The sequence below is a fragment of the Vicugna pacos genome, chromosome 1, assembly GCF_048564905.1.
Source record: "Vicugna pacos chromosome 1, VicPac4, whole genome shotgun sequence".
In the NCBI taxonomy this organism is placed as follows: domain Eukaryota; kingdom Metazoa; phylum Chordata; class Mammalia; order Artiodactyla; family Camelidae; genus Vicugna; species Vicugna pacos.
The window spans coordinates 72,164,571-72,186,584 of record NC_132987.1 but is presented as its reverse complement, the minus strand read 5'-3'; the positions used below and the strand labels follow the sequence as shown (position 1 = coordinate 72,186,584).

The following is a 22,014-nucleotide window of genomic DNA, read 5'->3' as shown; positions in this document are numbered from 1 at the left end:
GTTTCTTTTTCTGTTAAGGTACGTCTTTTATTATAAGTGACAGTAACCTCAGGAAGATGACTATGATGATGTATGAAACAAAAAAAAAATGTTTTCTTTTGTGAGATTATATTTACAGGCCTGAGAAAAGTAAAATCTTGCTTGAACCAGTAAATTAAACAAACATAACATAGGAGACACAGAGGAAACAATTACAGGCAACACCAATTCTTAGTTTAATAAGTAAAGGTTTGAGTTGGTCTTTTTGTTGTGTTTCTTCCTCAGATCCAAGACATAACCTATACCCTATAACAAATATTTCTCCCCAAATTGTCAACCTCACAGTGGCTCTGTCTTAGAAGCCAAAATTCTAGATTTATTAAAGCAGAAAACATGCTGCCCTCCTTCATTTCAACTCTCAGGGAAGAATAAAGCTGTATTCTTTTTTCTTTTCTTTGCATGAGAAGTATAGTTAACTAGAGCTCTACAGTCTAGAGGACAAACAGGGTAAAATACTAAATGATCAAATACATTGGGCATTTATCTCACTGGATTTCATCTAGTTCAGCATCATGGCTTTGTAGTCTAAGCAGCAGATGAAGAGCATCAATAAACTGGGCAAATAATGTTTTATATGAATAGCTTAGAAAAGAATGAACAGAAATACAACACTTTGCCATCGCACAGAATACAATGAAGTATGATTATTTAAAAAAAAACAAACAGCAGCTGACTCTCTGCTCTATCATTGAAAGAATGTGATCAGTTCAAGTGGCCTTAAAAATGGTGAAACTGTCCTCAGGACACACAGGATGAGAGAACAAAAGGGTCTCACTCTCATCTGTTGGACTCAGGGTAGGTGTGGCTGTCATTTAAGTGTTCTGTGTTTAAGTTTTTCTATCAATACTATAAATTATGCATGTATGTTTGTATTTTAGAAGTACTTTTTTTTTCATTAACTCGTGGAACTATTGTAAAGAAGGATGAACAAGTCATGCTGCAAAAATGAGAATGTGAATAAATGTCAATTCTTCCCCAGATCTGAGATAAGATACCCTCACTCCTATTATAAGAAAAGGAGAAATAGGATGTGAATTAATTCCTTCTCTTTAGGATATCCTACTAATTGAATACACTGACAGTAATTATAACAATAAGTAACAGTTATTAGAGCACTAACCATGTGCAAGGCAGTGTTGTAATCATTTCAATCACAGTGACTTATTTAATGCTCACAACAGCACTACATGACAAACAAAGAAACTGAAACAAAGAGAAGTGAAGTAAGGTCAACAGGCTTAGTAAAAGGTGGAGTTAGGATTCAAACCAGACACTCCAGAGCCCACCCAATATTACAATATTCTGACCGAAAGAGATGAAACGGACCTAACCAATACCTTGGGAATATCCTTCAGCTTTTCTGAATTTCAGGTCCTTCGTCTAGGACAGGGGTCAGCAAACTTTTTTTTTATAAAGAGCCAGATCATAAAAATATAAGGCTTCATGGGTCAAGAGGCAATATCAGGAATGCTACATTAGGTAGGTACTTACATAACAAGAGAGAAGGTGAATTGCATTATATATTTTAATAAAACAATTTAATTAAAAATATTTAATTTTAAATAAAATTATTTAAAATAAATCACATTATTATTTTATTAACAAAATTTAAAATATAATAATAATTAAGTCTATTTTTTTTCCCAGTACAGGTCTCCCAATGACAGGAAGATAGTTCTTTTTTAGAGCATAACATTTTGCTTAGCTAGGATTCAAAGCCAGTGTCCTTATCATGAAATCAATTACAAATGTTCATCTATAAAAACCATGCTTACCTCATAGGCCATACAAAAACAAACAGCAAACTGGATTTGACTCATGGGGCCATGGTTTACCAGCCCCTTATCTAGAAAACAGTCACTGTACTAGATGATTTCTGAGAACTCTTCCAACTTTCAGATTTTATGGCACTACCTTACTTTACAAACATAATAATTTTGATTTTTCAATGCCTTCAGTACAGTTAGATAAAAAGTAAAATCTAAAAACCTTACACTCTCTACATATTCTAGTAATTAAATGAATAGACAAATGTAACTATAGCATCAAATATTTATATGTGCCTAGCAGATTACTGTTTTCTTAATTTTCTTAGGACAATTTAGATTTTATTGCATTTCCACAGGCCCCTTTGAGTGTCATCACAGAAGAACAAGCTTTCTGTTGAAAAAGCATCTGAGTGGTATGTTAGAGGCAGGGAGACATCAACGTAGCCTTACAGTGAAACAAGGAAAGAGTACATACAACACAAGGGTAGTGTCCCTACTGAGGGGAAATCTCTATACGATTTAATTCTGTGTTTCTGTAATAATATTTGGTATCTTAAACTAATAGTGTAAATTCATACTTCACATAAAGTGGCACTGGTTTGCAAACTGACTTTTATGTTGCTTTATTATTATATTTTTGTTGTTGTTTTATTATTATTGAAACTCCTATGTTTAGTCATGGGAATTTCTCAGGAAACTTCTAGATTCCCTGACAGTTTTTATGGGAGGTTGTAAAAACATGGCTTCCAGCATACATAGAATCTTTTCAACACGTGCAAAAGTAGAGTTTTCTTGCTCTTACTTAGAGCAAAAATATCAAGAACTTATAGTCACACATTTATTTAAATTCAAATGCCTATTTTCAAAAAAGTTAAAAAGTTAATCTATGATATTTGAGATCAAGCATCCTATGATCCACCAATTACTTAAGGTACAACCAGATACTTCTGTAATAGCCAAAGTAATAGAAAATTAACAATGTTGGATGACCTTATAGAAACTTACAGAGGAAACTTATGGTATCTGGTCCCTGATGCAGTTAAATATCTACAAAATAGTGTTATTATGCAAATTCTTTGATGGTCCTAAATAATGCTGGCCCTAGCAAAATTGTTAAGTCTTCAAAAAGCCTTGCTTTCTATTTTATGTTTTCCCAAAATACTGTTTTGTTTTTCCAAAATACTATGTTTTGTTTTCCCAGGTAAGAGCAAATCAACAAATTAATTAATATTATTTTATACACAGTTCCTAGTGGTTATTCCAAGGCAATATTTTAAATTTTGACAGGATCTTTTCAACTTAAATTTTTTTTATTTGAAAACTGCCCAAAACTGCTACATCCCCTCAACAGACAAACACAAAATAAAGTTTAAAAATATTACAAACAATCCCAACACTTAAAAATAAATTTTAACAAGAAGTGAAAGAACCTCTCTCTGTCCTTGCAATCTTCCTCAGTCACCCGCTAAGATAACCGGTTTGGAGACTGTTCTTCCCATTCTTTGTAACAGTTATACTTCACTCTGTATCCATGTAAGGTAAGAGAATTGCCTATATTGACCTACAACTTTGTACTTTAAAGTTAACATATATTATGTAAATCTTTTCAGAGCTGTATTTGTGGATCTAATTTATACTTTGTAAAAGCTAGATATAGTCTAATGTAATAACATATTAAACCATTTATCTTTTGATGGAAATCTAGTATGCTTTGAAATTTTTGCTACTTAGAATAAAGCTGCAATGAAAATTGTTGTAACTAACATATGTGTAAGTATTTCTTATGTAAAGATTACTAGAAATAGATTGCTGAATTTTAAAAACTTTTTTGAAGACAAATTGTGTAAACATTAAAAACACCAAGCAATTTTGTTAATAAAATAATTAACCTGACATTCTGGTTAGTGGTGCATGCCCTTTAAATGCATGGACACATTTTAATATATAAACTTTATTACATATAGAGATTCTGATGGTCCAATTCAGAAGGACCTTAGTTGCCACATTTTGGTTGGATTACACTCCTACGAGCAATGAGGAGTTACTGAAAGCTTCTGAGTCGGAGAATGGCCCATCTCCCACATTCAGAATAAATCATTTCAAGGAAGAGAAGACAGGAAAAAGACCCATCCAGGTGTAGGGTATATATCAAATGGTTTCTAGAAGGCTTCGGACTAGACAATGAAGAGCAATCCTTGCAAAAAGCTAACATTAGAAAGGCTTAACATGAAGCTAACTTCTTCTGTACCCAAAACTGAAGCAGAGTGGCAGTCTTAACTGGAGATAAGCATCCCCTTTTAAGTACTATCTGTCAGACAGACAATGACAACCTGCTCAGAACAAGAGTACAAGGATGTGGTTTCCCATCCTGTCTTTTCCAATGGCTCCATATAACCACTATTAAATTGGAAAAAATGGAGATGAGTATAGCGGGGCGGGGGGGCAGCTAAAAAATAAACACAGTTTTCAGGTTTAAGAACTAGCTAGTTGAGAATGTTGCTGTGGTTACTCACATACGGAAATGACTGGAAACAAATGGACCAGAAGCCAACTAAGTTTCTGAGGAAACCGTATTGCCAAAGACAAAAGAACAAGTAAACAAAGATGAGATACAGCATAACTGGAGCAGGCCTCTTCCAGCAGGATGATGCTGTTCACAGAGATGGGGTGGGGAATCAAGATTTCTTACTAAATTTAAGATGCCTACTGGGCAGCCAATGGAGATAGCAAGTAAATGGTTGCATTTATAAGTGTAGAGATCAGGTGATAGATTAAGGTCAGACTTGAGATAAAAATCTGGGCATATAACTAGTATTTAAAGTTACTGGGCATATGTCATAGGCATATAATTAGTATTTAAAGTTACTGGATTGGATGAGCTCTTCTAGGGTGTATAATGGAGCAGAGAAGGAAGATCTAACAAAGGAGAATGACAAGTCAATAAGGTAGAAGGACAATCAACAGTGTGAGGAGTGTGAAGTCATAATAGTCAAGGGGTGACATTATTACCAAAAAAAGGGATTAGATCACATGTTGAAATACTTCAGAAAGGCTGAGTAAAATGAGAGTAGGCCTCTATATCAGAGTACAGACAAAGTCCTGCAGCAATGGGGGACAGTAAACAAGTTAGTTAATTATGTTATAATGTCATGTAAAGTCCTTCTTTGTTAAGGATAATAAAAGTGTTGTCTTTCCTGCCATCATCGGTGCTAGATGTAAATCCTGGAAAGACACAGTGTCAACTTTTATTTTTTAAACTGGAAGGAATTTTAGAGATCTTTTAGACCAACTTTCTAATTTTATGGACAATGAAATGAATTTGGAGAGGTGAAGTGACTTGCTGGAAACTGCAAAATGGCAGAAGTGGGGCCATGATGCAGGTCCCTTAACTTCGAGACAGGGCTCTTTTCTCTTAAAAAAAGTGTGTTCATTGACATAAATTTGTTTTTATTTTTCCAAAATGTTATTTTAAAGTAGGGACCAAGACCCATGCAAACCTGATGTGCTGATCTTAAAGAACTTTTTTCAGCAACCACATTCTCATTATAATCTGCCTTAACATTAGTAATACAAACAGAAGAATAATTTGCTATTTTTCAGATTGCCGTTTTCTATTGTACCATGTATCCTTTACCTAACTGGTTGAGATACAGCAAGTGTTCAACAAACATGTATTGAATTAGTACATTAATTTTCTTATACCTGATATTTAGTGTTAATATAGGTACATGCACTATTTTAATCTACATTAGAATTTAGATATAGACAGGTGATTTTTTTAGACCTTCAAAAATAATTTCTGAAAAATTAAATCAATGCACTATCATAGGGAAAAACAGCCATTCTGGAAAAAGCAGGGTAAAAGTAACAGTATCAGAAACATAAAAATAAGAGACCACATTTTTTTTCTCCTGTGGAAAAATGTACATAGCAATAGAATATCTCTAAAAATAGGAGTCAGGAAAGACTATGAACCCAGAATCACATTATCATCTATAGCTTTAAAAAACTGTAGTTAAAAGAAAAAACGTTTCTACTACACATCTATTATAATGACAAAAATAAAAAATAATGATAATACCAAGAGTTGCCAAGGATGTGGAGCAATGGGAACTCATACATTTCTAGTGGGAATACAAAATGACACAGCTATTTAGCAAAACTGTTTGGCAGTTTCTTACAAAATTAAACATCCATATTACATCTGATCTAGCAATACAACTCCTGGATAGTTACCCTAGAGAGTGAAAACCTGTATTCACACAAAATCCTGTACACAAACGTTTATGACAGTTTTATTCATAATAAACTGGAAAAAAGTGAAATGTATTTTAATGAGTGAATGGATAAACGGTCTGTGGTACATCCATACAAAGGAATACTACCCAGCAATAAAAAGAAACAAACCACTGACACCTGCAACAACATGGTTGAGTTGTAAATACATTATGCTGAGTGAAAGAATCCAGCCTCAAAAGGTTACATACCATATGGTTCCATTTACATGACAGTTCTCAGAAAGACATAGTGATAAAGAAGAGATCATGGTTGCCAGGGGTGGGTGGTTGGGGGAAGCCTAAAGGAGTTCTTTGGGGTGATGGAATGGCTCTGTATCTTGATAGTGATGGTGGCCGCTATAAAAATCTATACATGAGTTAAAAATCATAGAACTATAAGCCAAGAAATTTGTAAGTCAATAAAAATGTTCAACATTTTCAGGAAAATAAAAAAAAACTGGCTCACATATTGAATTATTAAAAAATATGGACTCATACAAAGCCATGGCTTCTCCTACCAAGATGATAATTTGGTAGAAGAAAGCACTGTTGGTGAAAAAGAAATCTTCAGTTCTGCCTCTGCTATCAGTTGACGGAAATGAGAATTCTAATATAGCTATAAGCATTTAATAATAATCCTGTTTATTTAAAATTTGGTCTCTATGTTTTATTACAGACATTACTGCTAATGAATCGAGACTAATATCTTGAATTTTGTAAGTATGACAGGCCTCAAAAGCAAAGACTATTACTTTAACTAATAAATGATTGTATTTCATAAAGCCCTAATGATTCTCTGCATAGACTACTCAATTCAGTTGTGCCTTCTAACCCTGTAGCTGCAATCCATTTTCACTGATGTTTCTTAAAAGTTTTCAAATGTACATTTCTTTTTCAACTGTGGTAAAATATTCATAACATAAAATTTACCATTTTACCCATTCTTAGGTGTATAGTTCAGTAGCATTAAGTACATTAATATCATTGTACAACTATCACCACCATCCATCTCTAGAACTTCTTAATCTTACCAAAACAAAATTCTGAACCCATTAAACAATAGCTCCCCAGTCTTCCCTCCTCCCAGCCCCTGGTAACCTCTATTGTACTTTCTGTCTCTGTGAGTTTGACTATTCGAGGTACCTCATACAAACGGAATCTGACAATGGTTTTTTGTGTGTGTTTGGCTTATTTTAGTTATCATACTGTCTTAAAGGCTCATCCATATTGTAGCATGTGTCAGAATTTCACTCCTTTTTAAGGTTGACTAGTATGCCACTGTACATATACACTGCATTTTTATCTATCCATTCATTTGGCGATGGTCATTTGGGATGATTCTGCCATCTGACCATCTGTTTCACACCCCTTTGATACTGCTGCCAGCCACCACTTTTTCCCCCACAAATCAGACTCAAGGCATATTCTGATACCTTTGAGCAAAATGTAGGACAATTCATCCTCAATACTCAGGTTTGAAAAAGACTTTTTAAATTTGGCTAGCTATGCTTAGGTTCTAATTAATTATTAAAGTAAACCCAATTCTATGTTTATCAAATACTTGTTAAAGCTTGGTCATTAGCTTAATGCATGTGTTTGTGTGTGTCACATGCATGTCTGTGTGATGATACACAGCTACCGTTGTATTATGCATAATGTTAAAACTTTATTATTGCATGGTTAGGAAAGTAGTCATTATCCAGAAAAAATGGTTTTCCAGTGTGAAGAAGCACATTAAACTTAACTGAATTGAACATTTTGAGATGAAATTAGAGTTTGGTTCCTGTAAGGGCCTAGCATTGTAGCTAAAAGCCCCTGACCAAGTAAAACAGAGTATCTGGATGGAGTCAATGCATTGTTTTTGTTTTTGTTTTTTAACTTGACAGGTGATTTTGACGTGCAGGCAGGATCAGGAATCTCTGAGCCAGAGGAAGAGATCCTGGGTCAAGGGGAGCTGAGAGTAAACACATGAAAGTAAATGTAAAAGGCTGTTTGGGTCTAAAACATAGAGATGAGAGAAGAGAAATTTAGAATTGTAAATGGCAGAAGAATCATTCAAACTGGGAGAAATTAAACAGCCTTTTAGTTGAAAGCAGAAGAGCAAAAGAGGTATCAATTATAAGGATAATTAACATCTAGATTTTAAAGAGCTACAGAACCTAAACTAGAACATAAGCCATGAAAATGATCTGGGGAAGTCATAAGGTGAGAATAAGATAAAAGGGTAAATATTTAGAGGAACAGGAGTTATAGAGATTTGGAAACAGCAAGTTTCTTGACTGCATATCGTTTTTGTTCCATTTAGATGTTTGTAACAACTGAGTTTTATAAGTGGAATATGAAGTAATTTGTCATTTAAGTAAATATTTATTTTATATATAAAAGCGTGATTTGAGTTTATTCATTGACCTGCCTGCTTCTCTCGACTACTCATATCTGAAGTCACAAGTGTTCTATGAGTCATATTAATCCACCACCAGATAACCCCCTTCTCCCAATCACCCCACCAAAGCTGAAGGGCTGCTTGAGCATTAAAAATGACCAGCACAGTATAACATAGTAGTAGTCTATCAAGAAAAAAAACTCAGCATGAATATCATGTCACTTAAATTTTAGGTAAAATCACTTCAGTATAAGAGATTCCACCATTAAAATTAATTCATTAATCAAAATCAATCAAACAAACAAAAAAACTAAAAATGAAGGATATCCTAAGAGTATTTTTCAGTTTCTTTTTTTTTTCCTTCTTCACATTTTGGAAAATGAAAAGATGGAAGAGAAATGAACAATAATCACCTGAAATATACACTTAATATTTTATACAAGTGCCATATCTTGCTTTTTCCCTTGACATTTTATAAGCACTGTCTTATCTCATTAAAATTTCTTCATAAATGTAATTTGTTTTTCTAACCATACCTCCATTATTTGTCACCTTTCTAGCTACAGTGACTGTTCTCACCAAACTATTCATGGCACATGTAGAAGCCACGTCACATAAACAAGAATTCCCATTTTTTTCTGCGTAAATTCCTCAAACTGCAGGGAACCTACAACTTTGGGTAAGGTTGCCACGGTCAGCTGCCTATTGACTTCTTCAGCCCCCTGGAGTTAAGAGCCACAAAAGTTAATTGTAAGCATATTCTAAAGGGAGTTTTCCTCAATCTACATGGTTCACCCTGAGTCAGCACTCTCTAAATGGAAGGAGAGGACAGCTGACTGGCTGGAAGTGCCAAGATTCAGCTTTCCCAGGGTAGGACTCATAAAGGACCAGGGAAGATTTGTGCGGATGTAAAGAAAAGGCTGGGTGTCAAAGCATATTTTATTTTTTATTTTGTGCTTCCTACTCCCCTAACCAATCACATCTTGCACTCTTGCTCACTCTCTCTGTTTTTATTTGGGAGAAGGGATGCGCTCGCTCTCTTTCTCTCTATCCCTTCCCTCTCTGTCTCCCTTCACTCCTTTTCCCTCCCATCTTTTTCTTAAAGCCATTATCATAACCGGCTCTGACTTGAAGTATAGTATATCTGTTTATCATTAGTAGTGGTTATCATACGGCAACTTGTCTGTGTTTTTAATTCAGTTTATGGTGCCTCTGTCCTCTGCCGATAAAGGTTGAGTTGTTGTCAGGACTACTGTGATGGGATCTAGAATGTACTGATTCTAGAAAATACAGTACCTCAGACTGTGCAGTTCTTTCTTGCCTGATTCCAGCTCAGATGTTCTGCCCATCTCATTGGCTAAAGTCTATTCAAGTACATTCTAAAGGGAACCTCTGACATTTATTTTTAACCTAAGGCTTCTGGGTCTGCTCCTTCAATTGTATAAACTTCTGTGAATTTTCTGTTGGGAATATAATCCTGAAAACTTATCTTGCAGAAGTTTTATTTATTTTTTTTTCCCTCAGTGAGTGAGAGAAATAGAAACAAGAAAGTCTAGCGAGAGTTACAAAAGGAAAAGAGGAATAAGACAGATTCAGCAAGGAATCTGGAAGTGAACAGAAACATTAGTTGACCTGGGCCGAGGAGGGTCAGTGAGAACTCTTGAAGAGGAGAGTGAAGAAGGTAAGAAAAGTAGTAGGGGTATCTATAATGAGGATGAATGAGATGACAAAACAAGAGAAAATTCTTAAGAAGTTCTTATTTTATTTTTTTTCATTGCAGGTTATACATTCAGAGAAAATATAGTAAAGAATTGAATTACTTTTAATAAGTTTTGCTTGCAAAACTATTATTTCTTTGTATGTGGTTTCATATATGAACCTGCATCATGAAAGGGCTCAGCTTTACACACACACACACATCATGTCTGTCAACAAGAACTAGTACCATCATTTTTTTCATGTTTATGATCATACAAACACATACAAATACATTTAACCCATAAATATTCATTGTCCTGAAAATTCGCTCTTTCAGTTAATAAACTACAGTCATCCTACCAGGTCAATAGAATTAAATATAATTCATTCTTTTTCTAATGGCTGTATAATCTTCAATAACATCTGTACATATCACAGGGTATACTTGCTGTCAGATTAATGAATTCAGTACCCTTTTTTAAAGCAAATTTTACAAAATTTTACTAGATTTTTACACAGGACAGTCAACAAACACTTACTAAACAACTTTTTGATACCAGTTTCAGTGACTGAGAAAATTAGTAAATTACTCATGTTTGTTTTTTCCAAAAAAATCAGTTTAATATGGGAAATAAAACAGTTAAAATATACATTTTTTTAATTTGAGAGAATCTGCTCAGAGAATTTGTAGTAAAGAATGCTTTTATTATAAATCTTTAAAAGAAGTAATTTATCACTGGAAAATTAATTCTTAATCATTGTTTCCAATGTGTGAACAGTACTTAGCAGCAACAGAGTACTTCCCTATATGGCAACTCAAGAAATAAACTAATTTCTAAACACTAAGAGCTCAGATAAAGCACCTTACTCCTGAGGCCTCAATTTGATTTATAATTCTCAATCCTGATTTATAATTCTACTAATACTTTTACTGTGATAGTAATACATGATATTTATGCATTATCTTTATTCCATGGAACTCTAAATCCTTCATATAGATCATCTGACTTCTCTGTAAGAGAAAGAAAAGTGTCCCCTGCAGATAAGGAAAATGATCTTAAGACAAAACTGACAATGCCTGAATTGAGTCTCCAGACAGTCAGCGCCATGCTCCTTCCTCTCAATTACACTTGCTGCCTCCCTAGTGGTAACAGCAATGATTATGTGGATAGTATTATGCCATCAGAGTCTTGTATAGCATGGTAGAGTCAGTTCTTATTAAAAAACAAGAGCTTTTCATGCAAACTATTTCTGACTGCTAAAAGGATTTATAAATGAAACTCCGCTGACAAGTTTTCTAGGTGACATGAGTCTAAGTGACCTGACTGAGCAACCAGTCTATTTGGTCCCTCCCACTTTCCCATCCTACAAGAGGATAAGACAGCATTAAATGTGTAACCTAGGTTCACAGCTATTCCTACCAGGCCTGATCCAGAGAAGAAAACAGAACTCAGTAACAGTGGCAATGATAACAATGTTAGACATATACTGATTACTGTTATTGAATAAAATTCTACACTACTCAAATAAAGGAAATAAAGATCAGTTCAGTAAAACTGTGGCAAAGGTTGAGCAAATTTCATATGGCCAAATTAGTGCAATTGCAAACAAGTCAACAACTTTGTCAAAAATCTAAATCTTCTAACTCAGTAACTATTGCATGAGTGAACTTATTTTCCTACATCTTTGAAGACATTTTATCATACATTTATAACTCTGAGAATCTGATCCTAACCAGAAGACTGACTTAATTCTCTATTCCATTTCTCATGACCTCGTGAAAGAATGTCAGTTCAGCATGGCCTCCTCCCTTTTCCAGTTGATTCAAAGAATGGTGCTTTCAAATTGCCATTTGAGATACATGAAGCAGTACATTTGGGGCCAGTGTGCTGCAACCTGAAGTGTAACACTCTTTATTGTTCTTGAGAAACGTGTGCCTAATTCCCTGGAAATTTACTGTTTCAGAGTCATAAGTCTCCTGATTGCTTCTCATCAGTCTTGAAGAGATTAGATAAGCTTCCTCCCTCTTACAAAAGCTTTTTCTTCATTCAAAATTCCTTTGAGAAGAAAACACTGGGCCAGAATTGGATTTTTAACAAAATATTTCAATATTACAGACAATGCTTTTTTTTTCTTGAGGAGACCCAGCAATTCAAAAGATATATTAATGAATTTTCTGATTTAGGTCTACTAGCCCCATATTGGAAAGAGTAAGGCTGAACTAAAAAATAAAGTCCCTGCTGTGATGCAGGAAGGATGTTTTTCACTGTGTTATTTTAGAAGACTTGAATGGACTGCTAAGGGCCTTCACACAGAAAGACCTGGAAGTCAAACTTAAGAAATAGAGAGGAAAAAACAACTACAGAACTATAGCAGGTAGGCATTGCTTCTAATTACCATAAACTTGTTATGCATACTGATGATATTCTACAGTGACAGTTGATTTTAGAATAATTGTTCAAATGTATCAACAAGAGAAATGACCTCCTCAGAAATGGAGGTGTATACACGTGGTGTTGCAAAAGTTGACACTAGGAAGGAAATTCAGAATCATGTTTGAAGTGGGACCTACCATCAACAAGAGTTTCAAACCTCTCCCTCTTTCTCTTCTTCCATATTCTCTCTCTCGTTCTTTCTCCTTCTCTCTCTTCTTCCCTCCTTCTCCTTCTCCTTCCCTTTCTCTCTCCTGCTTTCACCAAGGAGTTCACTTCTAATGTAGTCCTTAGTAGTCATTAGGAAACAATATTAACAATAAATAAATATGTTTGGATTTTCAGTTTTGCATTTTTTAGTAGCAGTAATGAAGAGCACTTTTATGGATCTACATCTCTGATCAGGCTTATAAGGCTTCAAACAAGTTAGACTTGAGAAGGAAAATGTAAACCTCATTCCTTCTTGTTATTCTAATAAATACAATATTTTACTTCATTCACTTTTCAAAGGTGTTTTCAAGAATGATCAAGATTAGTAGGACCATAGTCTGTGATATGATTGGGATCCTGGGCAAAGACGTATAGTTAAGATGATGCAGTGATGAATGACTAATGTCATGGATTTGACCAATCTTCCCAGCTCATCATTTCCCAAAGAAGGAAACATATGGGGAGCATTGTATTTATTTCCAGACAAGGTGATGTAACTTAATTATAAAAGCATCCTCTCAGCATACTTTCTTTCTTCTTGGGAAATCTACAACAGCATGTATTAAATTCTACTTTGGCAGATAAGGAATTGAGGTATGTAGACCATGGAAGACTAACTAGCATCCAGGAGAACAGCAGACTTGGAAGTGAGTGGAATGATGGGAAGAGTACTTCAGGTCAGATCGTGTTTGAACCCTGGCTCAGGCGTTTACTAAGATTGGTAGGGGCTATTTAATCTCACTGCTCCGCAGTTTCCTAAAATGTAAACGAGGGGTTATAACATCTATTTTGAGACAGCGTGAGAATTAAATGTAAAGAGCTTTATGTCGAGAAGGCACCTGCCACATGTAACTTTTTTTTTCTTTACCTTCTTAACTTTTTTCAAAGTTTTTCAGACATTTGGGCTATTAGAAAACTAATGACCTCTGTGACCATATAAGCTAAAGTGATAACAAAATGCAACAGATAAAAACATCAACCAGGAGATAGTACAGAGTTTGAATCAGTTAGGTCTGGCATCAGTGCAAACTCACTTACTGGCTTTGTGATCTTGGATATTACTTAATCTTTCTGGAACTCAGCAGTCTCATTATAAAATGGAAATTATTCTTACTTTACTGAGTGGTTGCTGAATGTGGTAGCAAGGATTAGAGACAACTTTTATAAAGCATCTGGTACATTAAGTAAACAGATTGTGAGTAATATTTATTGTTCAGACTTTTATTAATTAAAACTTGTCTGCAGACTCATCTCCTATACTTAATATTCCATTTTCTACCCAAGACTTTGAAAGGGTTACAATAGAGGCTTTGATCACAGATTAGCTGGTTTGGCTGTAGTAATCTAGCTCTGAAGAATCAGAGTTATAGTTCCAGCCCTGCCTGCCATTAACTATTTAACTATTATGACTTGAACAGGAATTCTAGGCCAGAATTTTGTTCATCTCCAAAACAAGGAGACTAGAATAAATAATTCCTAAGGTTCTTTGTAGCTAAAATATTTTGATTCTAGTGTCTGTTTACTGAGTTATAGCGGATAACTCCTCATGTCTTTAGAGCTTAACCTACTTCTCCATGGTTTATTTTTCACATTCTCTCTAGTCTATTTCTTCTTTAATTGCAAAAGGGGATAATTTCCATCACTTTGCAAACAAACCAATATCTCTATTCTGACTTAGTGGCATTCCAGGATATTAATGCATCATACTTTAAAACAGTCTGGATCCAGAAATTCAGTTATATTATAGGTAGAAATAATGAGGATAACAATGATTCATTCCATGGCTTTTTATACCTCCAGGCCCCTGGCCACTGCACATGATAAGATACATCAAAACTAAAAATAAGATTAAGGTTTAACAGTTAAAAATACATTCTAAGAGCGAAACACATTTTTGGTACTCATTTCTGCATTACACAACAAGCACTTAAAAATAAACAAAAATAAGAGATTCATTAACCAACAACAGAATTTTGATAATTATTAACTAGAAAAGAAATAAAATTAACTTGACCTTATCTTAGAAGGTTGTCAGAGATCTACTCTGGTTATGCAGATGGGAAACATGATGTAAACTATTAGACCTCTGTTTCAAAAGTCCAAGTGCTCCTCAAACTCAGAAGTAAACTTTGGTGAGGATTCAAAATAAATAAATAGATGCTATGAGCTTATGCATACTATTTACCTTTGAATTATTTTCATCTTGTTCTATACTTAAGCTATCCTTCAATTAATGTTTATTATTTACTTAGGTTTTCTTTTTTTGCACATCTACTATGTGCTTTTCCAGTATATTCGGAATCAAATCCAAATTCCCAACCCTTGCTACTTCTCTGATCTCAACTCCAGTCACTGTCCTCCTTTGCTTCCTTTGCTTTAGCCACTCTGGAATCCTTTTATTCCCTTGAATACACATAGTTTGTCCTTTCCTCAGGACTTTGTCCAAGCTGTTTCTGTCTGGAGCTTTCTCTCCCTCTCATGCTTCCATCCCACCCTAAATTCTTCACCTGACTAATTCTTTCTATCTTTCAACTCTCACCTTAAATGACATTTTCTCTGAACTCTTTACTGACAGTATAATAGATTTTCCCCATCCATTGTCATCTTGTGTATTAATTGTTGTATTATGTCTTTTCATGTACTACAATTTATAATTTTATAATTATTTGTTTTACTTAATGTCTGATACCCTTAGGAGACTATAAATTTCATCAGACCCAAAGGGATCATTTCTATACTCCCAATATTAAACATGGTTGAATAATGAACTAATGATTCTCTTGTGGTAGATTCTATAGGGTTTAGGAATGTTAATTACATATGGGCTCTAGCCCTAAAGAATTTGCTTTCTAGTAAAAAAATTATAAGACGAATAAATATTGCTTAAATATATAGCAAGTAACTCATGTCTCAAAAAAAGTGTAGATGGGTGCTGTATTAGCTTTTTAGGCTGCTGTAACAAATTACCACAAACTTGTTAACTTAAAATAATGGAAATCTAGTCTCTCACAGTTTCGAAGGCTAAAAGTCCAAAATGAAATTGTTGGCAGGGCCATTACAGGTGCTAAGAGAGTTTGGGAGGTAGAGGAGAGTGGATTATCTCTGGCTAAGTCAGGGAGGGAAGGTTTCATGGAATAAATAGCATTTCAAGTGGCCTGGAAGTATGGGTTAGATTTGCATATGGAAAAACAGAATGATGGATATTGCAGATGACAGAAACAATACTAATAAAGGTGGGTGAGGAAATTTGGCTTGAGTGTATGGTATATTAAACCATAAAATTAAGTCAGACATGGGGTTAGAATTAGATTTTAGATTGTCATGAATATTGTTTAGAAATTGATTATTAATATAGAATATTAAAGTTTTGTCTGAACAAAAATGACACGATCTTAGGGCTCCCGCTTCATATGAAGTCTACTGGGGACATGGTGTTTAGGATGAAGTGGTCTCCCCTCCCCTTTTTCTCCCAACTAGATTAGAACAAGCAAGAGAAGATGAAAGCCTGAGTAGGACAGAGGTACCGAAAAAGGAGAATTAACAAGACTTGGCCACTTATTCAATATCAAGGGATATACAAGAGGCAAGAATGAGATATTTTGAGTCAAGATGACCAGGAGAATTAGGGTAAAGAAAATTAGAATAGTCAAAAGGAGGATGATTTTTAACTAAGAGGGTCATTTCAGTTTTGATATACTGACTCTGAGAAACTGATGTGATACCTAGTTGAAGATTTACATAAGGAAATTGGAGATATAGGACTCTAGTTTGGGACTTAAGATATAAATGTATGAATTATCAACAATGAAATAAATAATGTCATACAACCCTAGGAAACAATGTCACATCATGGGGAAAATATGCATATGGAGTTTGACAGACATCAGCATCCTATCTTACCCATTTACCTTTCGTATAATCTAGTACAAACTGCTTAATCCCTCCACTTTCTCATATACAAAAAAGGGGAAAACAGTATTATCTGAGTCAGGATTAACAAATTGAGTATTTTTAAAAAACCAATCATCTTTAGATCAGCTTTCATATTTTGGTGGCATGATTCCCAGTATGAAATATATTTATTTTTCAATCCATTATCTTAAAAACATGTAACACACTCTTTTTATAAACTTTTTTCCTTCTATTTTATTTCATTAAAAGCATATTTACTGTGATCCTCTAAACTGTTTCATGACCTGTGAATGGGTTGCAACCCACACCTTGGAAAACACTGGCCCCAACCAGATTCTGAAGTCAAATCACACCATTACCATTATTTCCTCAGCCTTCATTTTTATCACTCCCTATGCTTGGGCTACTTGCTAATATCATATTATTCCTTGATGGTTCAGAAGAAATGATAATAATGTATTTCATCTACTGTACCTATACAATATTTTGTCTATAAGAAAGATGCATCTGTTGTCCAACTAGATTATGTACTCCTTGATGATAGAAAATACATATTATTTATCTATGTATTCTTATAAAATTATCTGTTTGTAAGGGCACAAAATAAATTTTAATTCATTTTTATAGAAAAAAGAGAGAAAACCTTGCTGAGCACCTACATTCAGGGCCCTGCTCTGGCATCCTCATTTATCAATTCTCCCTTCTTCTCTATATGCCAAAGCTTCCCCTAAATGTTTCAAGGAAGAACAATGTCTCCTTGTTGGAGACACAAAGACTTAGATCACTAAATTCCTGTACACAGAGACTTGAGTTTCTTCACGGTGGGAGTTGGAAAAGTCTGGAAGGGACAAATACATTTGAGGAAGAAACTAAGACATATCCAGGACTTAGCTCTGGGTAAAATAATAGAATAGTTCCTACACTGGTCTCTTTGGACTGCTAAATGACAGAATCCAATAAAGGAAACCTGAAATAAATTACCAGGGCAAGTAATTCATTTTAAATTATTAAAGTTTATTTCAATTTTTTTCAGACCCTGAAAAACTTTTCTCTGATGGAAATGACCCCTGGCAACAATGACATTCTGACACCAGGCATGATGCACCCTCTTGGGAAGTCTGAATTCCATGTCACACTGGCTCTGTTCAGATTACTGGTTTCATCTTGCCTGTGAGCCCATTTAAACCACTGAAGTTTCTAAGGATTTTCTCTCCACTTTGTAAATCATTATAAAGAATGTTAGATCAACCAGATTCACTGACCTCTATGTGACTCAATGCACAGCCAGTGGCACAACACAAAAATGTACAAGGGAAAAAAAACTTTTTTTGATAACAATAAATGTTTTTAGATGATGTAAGAATTTTGGCTTACTTAGTAGAGGGGACTACAGTTTGATAGGTCTTAGAAAATGAGCCTAAGGAAATTTGTTCCTCGACAAACACAGCTTAAGACTCTGACTGTAGAAGAAAGACCAAAGCTTCAGAGTCTAAAATTGGTTCTACTCTCTGGCCTAGATGTCTAAGATGATTTTCATTGATGGTCAGTATAGTTTGGGTAACCTGCATGCCCTATTGGGCCTCAATTTACTTATTTCGAAATAAGATGATTGAACTTTTATTTCTTAAATCCTTTCTACCTGTAATGTTTGATGATACTCTGCCCTTAAACCCCTTTCACCTCAATCTTTTAATCTTAAAAAATGTGAAATGAGTTTATAGAGTTCTTTGATGTCCCTAAATGTTATTCAACATGATAAAAGTACAATTCATGAAGCCTAAATTTTATCATTTTAGCTTTGCCTCAGAGGCCAAGTTTTATGAGAGCCTTAATTTGCATCACCAGAAGCTAATTTAATAAAAATGAAGGGACCCCTTTTAGAAATAAATTTAAATTGGTAGGGGAGGGCAGAGAACCTTATGCAACACTCCCCCCAAAAAAACAGGAAGCTAAACTTAAAAGAGGTCAAATAGTTCTGAGTTCTAAAGAATACTGAGGTCTAATTAGTACTGAGAAACTAGTCTTGGCTTCAGATGCAATGAAAGTAGAAATTTCTAATGGCAACTTCCCAAATCTCTGGCTTCTTGACCCAATACGTTTTGTATCATTTGCCCCATTTTCTTGAAGCACAATCTAGTGCATAGCAATTAGACAAACAGGTACAGAACACCATCCATCCTGAGTCAGGTAGATTTATCTTTGGAGATAACTCCAGTATGTGGGATGTAAGACACACAGCTTAAACAGAAAACTACTGAACACCATTTCACAGACCAAAAGGATACAGTATAAATGGGCATTTCTCATTTTGATCAGGAGGAAGAAGAGGATAAAGACTGGGAGACTGATGCCTAATGTTATATGGTTAACATTAGGTTTGTCTTTGACAAATTCCTTTATAATTACCTTCCTGACTGTCAAAATCTATTCAGCTCCTCTTTACAATAAATATTCTCTGAATGAATAAATCCTGAAGTTCTGACTTAACAAAGTTTCTAATTGTATTATAACAATAGCTATTTCTTGATTACTATTATTATGCAAGTGCTGGGGATTACAAGAATGAATAAGAAATAGACCCTGATTTTAGAGACTTTACCATCTATGGGTTTGGACTGTTGTAGTTATGACAAAAATAACAATAACCATCAATTATTCTCTCGTACCAGCCAGGCACTGTGCTCAGTGGGCAACACACATAAACTGCCAAAGTTCCCTCCAGTTCACCAGATACTCTGACAGCGAGGTGATCTTGCCCTGTCCATGCATCACATCTCCAAAAAAAAAGGACCTAGCAGGAATTCAGACAATAGGCAGGTATATTTAAGTGACTTCAGAACTGTCTACAGTAAACATACAAGAACAGTAGTCAATAATGAAAGAGTGCAGTAAACCAAAATGAAAATGGAAGACATCGTCTAAATCACCTTTAGTGTACTCTGTCGACAGGCACTGTAACACTGAAAACCACGATGCAGTTCACCCCACATCCGGCATTCCGACAATGACTCAAGCAGATGAACGTTATTTAAGTGGTCAAAGACTCCCTTGCAAAAGACCTTGTAACACATTAAATTGTAAAACTTAGGAAGACATCATAACCTTCTGGATTTCATTGCCAAAATGTACATTTTGATCTAAAATTAAAAAAATAAACCAAAATAACATTGACTTTCCTTGTAGTATTTCACAACCTTTGAGTGCAGCATTAAAATGCTTTTCTTTTTCCCCCACCAACTATATAAGCTTCTGTTTTCTTACCCTGGGCGTCTGAATCTTTTATATGCTCGGGTTCTATTCACTGCCTGTTATTCAGACATTGAAATCCCAAATGTTAATTGTTCTTCCAAGTACATTGACAAAACAGCAGCTAAATAAGGGTAGACCAGACTGTGGTAGACTCTGACATGCATTTATGGAACAATGGGGCTCTGAGAGACAGGCTTGTAGCTCACGGGAAGACATAAGATGTGCTATTTTGACTGCTTCATAGCAGAACGGGGAACACACGCACACAAGGGAATTATGCATTTTACTTGGTTTTGCCCAAAGTCCTCAAGGCAACAGAATCTTGTGATGTCATCATGAACTTTCTTTCTCTCCATCTACATTGACACAAAGGCTAAAAATTTCTAATGACATCACAAAGGAAAAAGGAATCTATTTTGATTCCATAAGAAATCTGTTACCTTCAAAGAGACTTGTACCAAACTGTAAGAATCCTTCCTGACAGGATGTGTGTCACTGTGCTGATGCACAGTGGGTGACACCCTCCCTAATGCAATTCAAACCAGCCAAAAGAAAGGATTCACAATTTAGGTTGGATAAAAAAGACATACTGAATATTGAGCCCAACAAATTTTCTTTTTTTAAAGAAGGAAATCATTTAAACATGTATTTCTTCAGGGATATTCAGATTCTTACTCATGTCTGGTTACTATGTTACCAACATTTTTGTCCTTTTTTGAGTTGGTCACAAAAACACAGAGGAGGGTAGAGGAAGCTTTCACTTACAGGAATGCAGTGCAGCTCAATCTTTTGTTTTTAAGGTGCAGTGATTTCAGTCTCTAAATGTAACTTCAGGCAGTCTGAAAAGAAACAGGTTAAAATCTCTTTCAGTTATAATTGGTATTTCAGATTTAATTAAAAATTAAACTTTCATAATGTTTCACCATCCAAAGCAATGCATTATCAGTCAAGCGTGGCTTTTTTTTTCTTCTGTTAAGAAAAAAAAAAAAAAAAAGAACCTCTTCCCAGAGTAGTTTTTTAATGAAAAGAAAAGGATCTAAAGAGGAAAAAAAGCAATTCTGAAAAACAAAATATGCCTCCATGTTAAGGCCTTCATAATGATATGACTAGAAGCTCAGTGCTTCTAAATTTTAGCTATATTCTGATTTAAAAAAAAGACTCCTAAACAATTCCAAAGCCTAAAGATGACATAAAATGCTATTTCAGAGAATAAAGGAAATCTATGATCTGAATACACGTGTTAAAGGGAAATTATGACTTTGAATAGAATCTTTTAAAAACCTGTTAGGTCTACTACTTTCAAATGACTGAATAGCTGGTGGGGCAAATGGTGAAGCAGAGGTAGAGGAACACATTCAGCAGTACAAAATCCCCACTGGAAGGCATTGTGGGTTTCGTGTGCTCCATACCACGTCATATTGGATATCTTGTCGTGTGCAGCCACTGCTGTTCGAAGCAGCACAGGAAGACCATCAGAGTTTGAATCAGCCCTCTTGGTTTAGGTAATTATAAACATATTTTTAATATGTATTTTTAATCCTGGAATCAAGAGTCCAGGCATTAAAATCTCCAAGTATGTCATAAATATTTGAGCTTAAAACGTCATACTATTTTTTTTCAATTCTTTCTTCATACAACACCATCTATAAATAAGATAACAGTTAAAACAAAAACAGACTGGATTAAGTCATCCCTATTTTTAGCTTCAAATAACTGACACAACAGGATTTAGGAAAATATAACTTTTTAGTGTAAAGTGGAGATAATACAATTATCTTTCTTTTATTTTACAGCATTGTAGTGCATTTTAAAAATACATTTGTAGCACTAAATGTGGTATGTTTATGTCCACCTTCATGTTAGTGCAAGGTGACATTTTAACATCTTCATATATGAGAGCATAATCATAAATCAGCCCTAAAGTTGCATCTATTTTTAGAAAATGCATCTAGTTCTTACTTGCAAATTCTGTTTTGTTTCTTTTTTTCCTTGAAGCACACAGAGGAATATTTTGGGTATTGTGTCTGTTTGATGTATATAGATTT

At 34.7% G+C, this 22,014-nt stretch overlaps 1 protein-coding gene and 1 long non-coding RNA gene across 15 annotated transcripts in view; one reads left to right on the top strand and one right to left on the bottom strand.

The window, feature by feature from the left end:
- The window catches only part of ZBTB20 (zinc finger and BTB domain containing 20), a 730,245-nt gene that overhangs the window by 404,010 nt on the left and 304,221 nt on the right, over positions 1–22,014 (bottom strand). For all 13 annotated transcript variants that reach the window (XM_072964827.1, XM_031681015.2, XM_072964854.1 and 10 more), the window contains one exon: positions 20,735–20,808. The gene's annotated coding sequence lies outside the window, so the exon portion shown is untranslated. The remainder of the gene's footprint in view (positions 1–20,734; positions 20,809–22,014) is intronic.
- On the top strand, positions 9,788–18,075 carry LOC140697425 (uncharacterized). Of its 2 annotated transcripts, XR_012074476.1 has the most exons (4): positions 9,788–9,840; positions 9,993–10,149; positions 12,352–12,542; positions 17,754–18,075. It is a non-coding gene; the product is annotated as an uncharacterized lncRNA (long non-coding RNA). The 2 variants fall into 2 exon arrangements; XR_012074475.1 differs by lacking the exon at positions 9,788–9,840 and having other exon boundaries at positions 9,870–10,149.